Source organism: Coniosporium apollinis, assembly GCF_000281105.1.
Source record: "Coniosporium apollinis CBS 100218 chromosome Unknown supercont1.26, whole genome shotgun sequence".
In the NCBI taxonomy this organism is placed as follows: Eukaryota; Fungi; Ascomycota; class Dothideomycetes; genus Coniosporium; species Coniosporium apollinis.
In genome coordinates, this window is record NW_006913288.1 from 416,065 (window position 1) to 427,730 (window position 11,666).

Consider the following 11,666-nt stretch of genomic DNA (forward strand, 5'->3'; position numbering starts at 1 on the left):
TCATCCTTCTTCTTGTCATGGTCCTTCTTCTTCTTTCTCTTGTCATCATCGTCATTATCGTCATCTTTGTCATCATCCTTCTTGCCGCCGTGCTTCTTATCATCGTACTTTTTCTTGTCATCATCGCCCCTAACAAGAAGTGTCACATCCCGAGCGTATTCATGGCTCTCTGGGACTAAGTCCCTGACGTAGTGGCTATCATCGCGGCCGATGAGCGCTGGCAAAGCAGCTACTAGGCCGATGCTGAGGAGCACGACGAGATAAAGCTGCATGAGCTTCATGTTCGGTTGATGCTACGGGTGGAAAGCCTTGTTGATGGAATGTTTCAGACGAGGTGGCAGTGAAAGACGATCAATTGGAAGCACTCTGGAAGAAGCCTTGACTCAAAGACCGAAGACGACCGTTACCCTAAAGATTTAAAGTCAAGCCGGAGAGGTTGAGGCCCTTTATAGCCAGACTTGTTACACTACACCTAGCTATGACGGAGTTTGCATGGTATAGCTACACCGTCGCTGTACGTGAGCTTACACGGCCTCTATGCCCCCGCTGCAGATAGGCTTGCGCGGCCTCCAACTCAGACAGCCCCTAAGAGTATGCATCAAGCCTGCGTCTCCAACCAAGCCTGCGGAGTTGCGAAGGTCCTGAGTTGGGCAGAGCTGAGATGACTGGCGATCACATTGGCACAGCTGCGGAAGAGCTATTCGAGTTTTATCCCTGGCTTTCACAAGCGTATCTATGGATTGACGAGAACCTCCTGGATACCTAGCGCATCGACTAGAGCAGCCTTGCTAATTGTGTTACTCTTAGATAATTTGAACATGGATTCTTTATGCTCATAATCTTAGCTCGAACTCTAGTAAGCGTCAACTCCCGCTGCGGAGATCTGCAGTCATCTCTAGGAATATTTGAAATGGTTCACGAATCCTACTGGAGCTTCCGCGCACTTCGCGAGGGGAAGCTTGGTATTTAGCCAAGTCGAACTATCGTGTGACGTTGTAAAGCCATTCTACTTTATGGGCTCTCTGGGGACGCTAGAATCCTTAGGCTTAGAAGAGTACGACTATATCAGGACTAGCGCGAATCTGGGGACAACAACGGGCCGATTATACTGTAGCCAAGATTGTCTTTGTTGGATAGGCAGTGAGACAAGAATTAACCCAAGCAAGCTTCGCTATGCTAGTAGTAGGAAATGATAGTGGGCTCTCACCTGCAGTCGCTCGCTTACCGCTATTAGCTTGGCTTCTGGTGCTCTGCTGCATAAGCACAGTCTTCTAAAGTTAGTTCTCGAGGAAGTCATCCGATCCCCATTGAGCGAACGATCCACAAGGCTTTCCCATCTGAGGATCTACAGCGGTAGCTAGGTTGAGGAGCAAAGATCCCCACATCTTCAGCCGCTGTTGCAGATCCCGACCACTAACCGTCAGCCGGGAGCGCCGGAAGCGGAGGGGTTGTGAATGCGGTGCTCAACATGTACAATACGCAGTTCACTTTGAATGGCTGAACTGCACCCCACGAACGCCACAAGTGCACCCCACAGCTGCCCAGGATTTCGGGCGACCTCGGAAACGCTCCGCACGCGTGGTGAGCCGTGGTTGGCACATCCTAGCCTGATCCCACAGGCTTGGTCGCTTGGACTGTGCTTTTGGGGTTCCCTGGCGTCGATCGCTGAGAGGTAAACCCGACCACATAGCTACATCACCGCCTGCATCTTCGCGAGCTGGACATCCTCCAGCGACCTAGTCATCCTGTCTGCTGGAGATGGCGTGAGCTGAGAGCACCTGACATCTATAGACTCGCGCACCAATCAAGTTGGTGGCGCCGGGTAGTTCCCTTGGCATCTCGCTTCAGTCCGACGTCTTCACGAATTGCGTGCTTCGGCAGTCGGTTGGCTTGCAGCATGACTACCCGGTACCTCACCTGTTTCAACCACTCGTCTCACTGCAGGCTGCGAGAGAAACAGCGCGCTGATGCGTCACGTGTAAGCGACTACTAACATCTACTTGATATTGGGCTATGGACCTGACCACTCCCTAGGACATTATCGGTTGGACTCTCCTCTCCATGAAAGCGGCTGGATTATCAAGACGCAACCCGCCAAAGTTTCCCGGCGATCCGTATCAGCCCTTGTTGCAGTGTAAGAGGTCCGGAATCGTTTAGGCCGCTGCTGGGCGAGCTGAGCGAGGATGAACTCAATTGCAGCAGGGGCTCTTCTCTTGCGGATTCTAAATTAAGATGTATGCATTCTCCGCACGCCCAGCCTTATGTGACAGAACGACATACTCGCCAAAGCCTCAGGTAGGCTCGACTCTGTAAGCACGCGTACATGCGTTTCCCTTCCATGCGCCTTTTCCCGGCTGGAAGATTTGTCATTGAACAGCCCAATCTGCATTCCCAGAAACTCTCGAGTACCGCATTCGGACACCTCCAAGCCCTCCCGCCTGGTTCCTGATGGACTTTAGCCTCGTCGAGAGTCGTCATTTTCTGACGCGGGCCCCTTTCGCCACCACCGCCTCGCTTCTGAAACCTTGCCACAACGTCAATTCAACGCCTCAGCTTCTTCACAGACACCACTTACGTGAATCTGACGGACGCTCTGATAACCCAACCGGCATAGTGTCCTCGTCTCAGCTTCAGCTTCACCTGGTATGGGGATTTCCGAGCATACTCAACCACTTGATTGCACATGATAGTGGACTGATCATCTTCCGCATGCCGCGGAGCAGGGCATGGTGGGTGTCCGGTAGCTTGGGCTTGTGCTCTTGGCTTGAGGGCAGGCCTTCACTCAAGGATGAAGAGGAGCCTGAAAGCTGCGGCCTGAGCAGCCCAGATCTTATCAGCCATGAGGGCCTGATTAGTGCTGACGCCAGCTCGCCGTGTGGGACTAAGGACAGGCCATTAAGGCTGTTCTGATGCGGCAACCTATTTTAGCCTTGCCTTGAACCGTAGCACCAAGTTAGGCGTTGCAATCGACAGATGAACATCGTCTACTCCGCGCTGCTAGGAGCTAGTTGAGGATAGCCGTGCACTTGCCTACTAGGATAAAACTAATGCTGTAGAACAAGCAACTTACAGCATGCCTGTTGCTGCAGCTGCAATCCTGTATTTACAGGAATAGAAGCTAATTGGTGCGGATTCTCTTTTTTAGTAAACAAAGCATTTAAATGCTGCGTAAAGTACTAGAATATATCTAATAGATAGTTCATCGGCGTTTTGTTTCGCAGATCGACTGAATCTAATCTGTATGCATGCAGATCAAAGTACTTAAAGCGTGCTAAGCAAGCTCTAAGCATTCTAAACTATACACGCATAGCTCTAAGTATTATCTAAACGCGCTAAGTATACAATCTACTCGTGCTTCTCGGTATATATTAGTAAGAGTTTTTATTAGATCTATGCATTAGATATAGCTCTAAAAGCTTAGATATACTAAGCTTATATCTAGTTTATAAGCCGCTTGCAGTTTAATTAACTACTTTATATATCTAGTATACTTAGTATACTCGATATACTTAGTATACTTAGTATACTCGATATACTTAGTATACTTAGTATACTCGATATACTTAGTACACTAAGCGTGCTTAAGCTTTCTATACTACTTATAATACTTAGAATCCTTAGAGCTACCAAGCTACTTACTAGATAGCTTAGTTAATAAATGTTTTTAAAATCCTCTTTCTTATCTATTTCTCACTCTCTAGGTAAAAGATATAGAATAGCTATATTTTAAAAATTAAGCGGCTAGTAATTATTAGCGTTTTATTTTATAAACTAGCTAGATCCAAACTATATATAGATAAATCTAATATATAAGAACTAGCTCTAAGTGTACTAAACTATATATATAGCTCTAACTATAATTTAATTATACTAAGTATACAGTTTATTCTATATACTTAGGTTTCTTATTAATATACTTAATAAAGCTTAAATTTTCTAAACTATATATTTAAGCGAGACTATAACAAAATATTATTATAAGATAATAAAACTTACTATAAAGAGTAGGATCCTAATTACAAAGACTAAGAGTAGTATTAAGATATAGGTAATAAGATTAAGAATTAGTACTATATAGTAATAATTAGATTAAGTTATAAAAAATATTACATTTTTATATAAGTTAAGTATACTATTCTAATAAATAAGAATAGTACTATCTATACGCTTAAGCCTATAGCTTATATCTTTATACTATAACTCTTTAAGTATAGATTTTCTTAGTAGAAGTATCTATATTGTAGAGTAATTTATTTAAATATATATTAGTAAAAGTTTTTATTATCTCTAAGATCTTAGAGCTATCTTTAAGACTTTAGAGATACTAAGCCTATATTCTTTTTATAAGCTACTTATAAGCTACTTATAAGAAGGCCTATATACTTAACTAAATTAAGCTTCTTAGGCTTTTTAAGCTTTTTAAGCTTCTTAAGCTTCTAAAGCTTCTTAAGCTTCTTAAGCTTATTAGAATACTATCACGAACTGCAATAGATGACGCGGAATAAAGGTAATTAGTGCCAAGTGTCACGTAAAGGACTAATTACTTAAGATGCTAAGGTAGGTCTAATTAGTATGATTAGTGTAATTAGGAACGGATTACCCTAATTAGGGGAATTATAGCGCAAGGTATTATAGTATATAGATAGCACTATTCTCGTTTATTAGAATAGTATACTTAACTTAAATAAGAATCTAGTATTCTTTATAACTTAATCTAATCTTACTACGTGATATTAATTCTCACTCTATTAACTATATCTTAGTACTATTCCCTATCTTCTTAATTAGGACCCTAACTATTATAGTAACCTTTATTATCTTATAATAGCACCTTATTACACTTTAAGTACTAACTCTATAGAGCATCTAAAATCAACATATTGCTATATCTACTATAGAATCGACCGCTAGACTATTAAGGGAATAGGCACTACTACTACCTTCCGCTCTAAAGCTAATTAAGGTTAAGATACCGGATAAGTATAGTAGAGAACGTAATAAACTCGACTTATAGCTACTCTAATGCGACCTATACATCTAGTATAATTAGGAACGTTTTTAAGAGGAAAATAAAGTAATATTTACTATTATCTATTTAAGGGGACGAGTATTTAAGTAGATCTAACCTTATCTTAAGGACTTTCTTAAAAATAATAAGTGTAACTAGTCCTAGAAAATAATAGAACTATTTACTAATATGCTCTCGTTTAAAGTAAAGATATAATAAGTATTCGGAGATATTAACGCGGCACGTACTATAGAAAGAGAACTAATAAACTTAATTTAGAAGGAATTAGTAGCTAATTATACTACTTAGTTCTAATTAGTAGCGTCGAACACCTTATAGGATGAGATAGCTTTAACCGTATAGTACTATTAAGGATTAAAGGAAAATATTAAAGATAACTTAGTTAGAAGCGACCGACTAGATTATTTATAGGAGATAATTTCGATATTAATTAGGATTAATAATCGACTATATAAATAAAGGTTAAAAAAGAAAGGCTATAACACACTAGTAGTGGTAGGATATAAGTAGAACCATCCTACTTAGTATAACTAAGACCTGTATAGGCTTCGACCTATAGAACTTAACGCGACGAAAAGACGTCTAGGACATTTCTCTAAGAAAAGATTATAGGGAAGACGTAGGACGCCCTTAAGAGAATAGAGGTTATCCTTAGAATAAAGAGAGCCTTTTATAGGAAAGTGCTTTAACTATAATCGTATAGGATATATTACTCGAGATTATAGGCAGCTAAAGAAGACCTAATTACTAGTAAAAATAAACGGCCTAAAAAAGCAAGGCAAGCTAGCTACTACTATAACTCACTATAGGGCTATATCCTAGATAGCATGCTATAATAATAGGTATTAAACACACCTAAGCGATAAAAACGGATTGAGTTAGTTTCCGAAACTATCTAGATTGGGACAAGCATTATAAGTTACTAAAAAGGAACCTAGCTAGAGGACTCTAGTATATAAAGAGGAATCACGACCTCTTATAATTAGGGAAAGGGTCTAAGTAGAGGCTAGAAACAGGCGAAAACGTGCCTAGAGACCTATAGGATCATAGAATATATAGACGGAAGTTCTAGCCGCACCTACTATAGTACTAAGTATTCTCTTCGAGGAAGAGGTAGTACTATTAGAAGAAGAATTATTAAAGGAAGGATTCGGCTCTAATATCTCGAATCTAGTCTTAGATAAAGAACTAGAAGAAAGGGTACCTAAATAGAACTCTATTACGGGCAGATATCCACCCTAAGTATAGTATTAGGCGTACTACGACGTATGCGAACTTATAGAAAACTAAGCGGGATAATCTAAGTTTAAAGAGAAACTTAAGAATATTAAGATCCGTATTACCGCATATAAAGTATAATAGAGATCCACTATAAGTTTTAGCGAGCTATATAAAAAAGTCTATAACCTTATCTTAGAACGACTAGTTATAGTTATAGAATATGTGCGCTAGCTAGAGTAGATACTTAATAGTATACCCCGCCTAGAATATAAGTATTATAATATAGTGCGAGAACATCCGCCTATAGAAGTAAGGTTTACTAGAAATAAAGAATATATTACTCCTAAGGGAGGCTACATCCCTAGGGAACTCTAATAGAAGGTTATAGCCTTATAATAGGAATTCGCGGCTAGGAATCTATAAGTGAATCTAGGACACTAGGTTAATCTAAGCAAATTCTAGTATAATAGTATAGAGACTCCTATTAAGGATGAGAGTTCGAGAAGCTCTAACTTAGGAAGCTCTAGTTTAAAAAACTAGAGGGCCTTCTAGCTAGAGAGTTAATAGAAGCGCCTACTAAAAGACTTTTAAATAGGTGTAGGGGTACCTAGGTACCCGGAATTAGATACTATAAGTATACCCTTATAGTAATAAGATACACTAGTAACCTATAAGTGTAGGTTAGGCTTAGCTAATTATAAGCTAAGGCACTAATTAGTTTAGACGCTACCGCGAACTTCATGTTACTATAGTTTACCTAGGAAGCTAGTTTATAGTTATAACTAAAGATTAACGCCTACCTAGTTATAGTGGTAGACGGCTAACCTTTAGGCTATAATTAGGGATTAGTAGACTAGGAAACTAGAATAGTTAGGTTAAAGATTAGACCTTATATTAAGGATATATAGTTCGATATTATAGTAATAGGAACCTATAACCTAGTACTAGGATTACTATAGCTTAAGGACGCGAATCTAAAGATCAACTAGGTCCGTTAAACGCTAGATTTTTCTAAGGGGAAATTAGTCTAGATAAGCGAAGATACGTTAGAAGATAATCTCGAGATATACGTAATCTCCGCTAAAGAACTTAAGAAGGAAGTTTAAGAAAATCCTAAGTAAGTATAAATCCTATAGAGTAAGCAATAAGAGCTTACGTTTATTATAGCTCTATTATCTATTCTAAATAAATATAAGGACTACGCGAGGTTATTTATAGATAAGGCTCTAGAGGAAGCCCTACTAGCATATTAAGAATAGGACCACATAATACCCATCTAAGACGGTAAGATACTAGGGAAATCTATAATTTACCTACTATTACTAGAAAAGCTAGAGGCGCTACAAGTATATCTAGATAAAAATCTAAAGAAAGGGTTTATATAGAAATCCCAGTCACCTGCAGGATACTATTCTATTTATACTAAAGAAGGACGGGAAGCTACGACTCTATATTAACTATTAGAGACTAAATAATATAACTATTAAGAATAGCTATCCGCTACCTTTAATTTTAGAGTTATAGGATCGACTCTAAGGAGCTAAATAGTTCACGAAATTCAATATCCTAGAAGCATATAACCGGATTCAAATTAAGGAAGGTAAAGAGTAGAAAACCGTAATATAAACGCGATTTAGACTCTATAAGTACTTAGTAATACTATTTAGGCTCACTAATACTCCTACTATATTCTAGGTATATATTAATAATGTCCTAAGGGAATACTTAGATGTGTTTATAGTCGTCTATCTCGACGACATACTAGTATATTTAAAGACTAAAGAAGAACGTATGTAATATATTAGATAAGTCTTAGAAGCGCTCTAGTAAGCGAACTTATAAATAGTACTAGAAAAGAGCTAATTCTATTAATAGGAGATTGAGTTCTTAGAATATATTATCACGGATAAAGGTATCCGGATAAATAAAACTAAAGTGTAGGTAGTACTTAAATAGCCTATACTAAAGTTAGTAAAAGATGTATAATTATTTCTAGAGCTAGCGAACTTCTACTAAAAGTTTATATAAGGCTACTCTTAAATTATAGCGCCGCTAATAGATCTTATAAAGAAAGATTAAGGATTCTAGTAGAGTAAAGAAGCTAATAATACTTTTTATATACTAAAGGAATAGTTTAGTATAGAACTAGTTCTAATAATATTTAACCTAGTAAAAGCAATTATTATTAAAATAGATGCTTTAGACCTAGCTATAGAAGTATATCTAAATTAATAAGATAATAAAGGGCGTTAGCATCTAGTGGCATTTCACTCACAAAAGTTTAGTGGACTAGAACTAAACTACGAAATCTATAATAAAGAACTACTAGCTATTATTAAAGTATTTAAATAATAGAGAGTATATCTAGAAGGAGTAAAGTATCTAATTTAAGTATTTATAGATTATAAGAATTTAGTATACTTTACCACTACTAAGGTATTAAACCGTAGATAAGTGCAACAGTCTAAGGAATTATTAAAATTTAATTTTAAAATTTACTACTAGAAAGGCTCTAAGAATGTAAAAGCTAACGCTTTTAGCCGAAGACTAGATTATATAGGGGAGAAGCTCTAGATAGTTAGCTTAATCCTAGAGTAGTATTTAGATAGAAAGATCACGTATAATTAAGGTGTACTAGCTACTACTATAGTAATTATAAACAACGATCTTAAGGACTATATATAGAAAGTATACGCGTAGGACGCTTATACTTAGAGAGCACTTTCCGAAAACCTCGAAGGTTTTAAATAAATAGATAAAGGCCTATTAGTATTTAAGGGATTAGTATACATGCTACCCACCTAGTGGACGGAGATTATTCGATAGTACTATAATAGTCCTATAGAGGGACATCGCGGGATCTTTAAGACGGTCGAAGTAATTAGCCGTACCTACTTCTTCTCTAGATTAAGGAAGAAAGTGGAGGAATATATTACAGCTTATAATCTATACTATAAGATGAAAGCAACCTAGTATAGACTATATAGGTTAATAAAATTAGTAGTAATACTAATATAGCTATAAGCTTTAATAGCTATAGATTTTATTATTAAATTACCTCTTTCTAAAGAACCTTTAATAAAGGTGAAATACAACTCTATACTTACTATTATAGACTAGTTAATAAAGGAAGTACACTTTATACCGTATAAAGAATTATCTAATACTAAAGAACTAGCATATACCTTCCTCCGGAATATAATAGTAATATAGGGTCTACCTAAGAAGATTATCTTAGATAGGGATAAACTATTTATATTAAACTTCTAGACCGCGCTTATAGTATAGCTAGGACTATCCTATAAGCTATTAACAGCTTACTATCTACAGATAGATAGATAGATAGAGCGCATAAACTAAGTACTAGAGTAGTACTTAAGAGGTTACATGAATTATAAATAAATAAACTAGGTATTACTATTACTACTTATATAGCTAGTATATAATACAAGCGTAAACGAAATAATAGGATAAACTCTATTCTACGCTAACTATAAATATCACGCCTAGATGTTCTATAAACCTAGAGAAATCTAAATACTAGTAGAAATAGCTAAATTAATAGTAGAGGAAATGTAGTAAATATACTAAGAATTATAAAAAGATATTGAATTTCTATTATAATAATTAGCATTTCACTATAATAAACATAGATCTAGAGGACCTATACTTAAAGAGAGGGATAAAGTTTACCTTCTTTAAAAAAACATTAAGACAATAAGGCTAAGTAAGAAATTAGACCATATTAGAATAGGACCTTTTAGGATTATTAGAAATATTAAGAATATAAGCTATAAGCTAGACCTACTAGAGGGGATAAGGATTTACCTAGTATTCTATATCTCGCTTTTAGAACTAGCCCCTATAGAAGTACTAGTATTAGTATAGGTACTAGACAACTACCTTATAAAGTAAGAAGGATAATATAAAGTATAGAAGATCCTAGATGATAGCACTAACTTTAATAATAGGCTATAATAATACCTTATAAAATAGAAAGGCTACTTAGACTTAGACAATATATAGGAGCTACGTACTAACCTTAATAGATGCGAATAAGCTATAAAAAAGTACTATAAGGATTTAAGGCCTTAGTAGAAGTAGGCTTAAAGAATAAGGGAGAAAACCCATCTAGAGCGTCCTAGATTATAGGAGATATAGTAAGCATATCTAAAAATGCAATAGATATAGGATCTAGAAATTCTATTAAAAACTTAGGAGGAGGGCTAGGCTACCCCTACTTTAAAGCCTCCACTTCTATAATTAACGATAGTTCGCGTGATATAAGCTAGGAAGAATAGTTCTCCCACTTAGCTAGCTTATTCTTAAGCTAGGTATAACGGAGGTTCACCTCCGTAATTACTCTTTTAGCTTTATAAAGTTTTTTATAAATTTCTTTACCGCGAGCACGAAGCTGCTCCTATTCTCTATAGGTAATAACTAGGTCGTATTTGGCGCCTAAAGAAATATAATTAGTATAACGACCGAAACGGATGTCTATATAATAGAATAATAACTCGGAGTAATAGCGACTATATAGGGTAGGTATATTAGAGCTAGAAGAACGAAGATAAGAAACTAGATTATTATAGTATTTAGTAGAAGATCGTTTTAAACTAGCGGAGCCCTATTACTTTAATATAGATCTTAAGAATATTAGCTTAGGTGCTTTTAGTATATTATAGAAAGAGAGCGGATATACCTTTCGGAACGAAAGCTATTAGGAGAGGGAGATAGTATTATAAACCGTGATAGATAACACGGAATAAAGGTAATTAGTGCTAAGTGTTATATAAAGGACTAATCACTTAAGATGCTAAGGTAGGCCTAATTAGTGTGATTAGTGTAATTAGGAACGGATTACCCTAATTAGAGGGATTATAGCGCGAGGCATTATAGTATATAGGCAGCACTATTCTCGTTTATTAGAATAGTATACTTAACTTAAATAAGAATCTAGTATTCTTTATAACTTAATCTAATCTCACTACATAATATCAATCCTCACTCTATTAACTATATCTTAGCACTATTCCCTATCTCCTTAATTAGGACCCTAACTATTACAGTAACCTTTATTATCTTGTAATAGCACCTTATTACAAATACTTAGAGATACCTAAGCTATTAAGCTACTAAGCTACTATATAAAGCTTCTATCTATCTAGCTCTATCTATTAAGCTCTATTAAGCCTTAATTAACTACTACTCCTACTATATATAGAGGTAGCTATACTTATGTTATACACCTATAAAAATTTTAAAAAAAATAAGTTTAAACTACTTAATTATTAAAAACATAATTATTCTACTTCTACTAGCTAGAAGGTGAAAATTAAGCGAGAAGAGTGGAACTCTAAAAAGTAGCTTAGGTAGCTTAAAGGTATCTTAGTAGCTTAGCAGCTTTAAGGTCTTA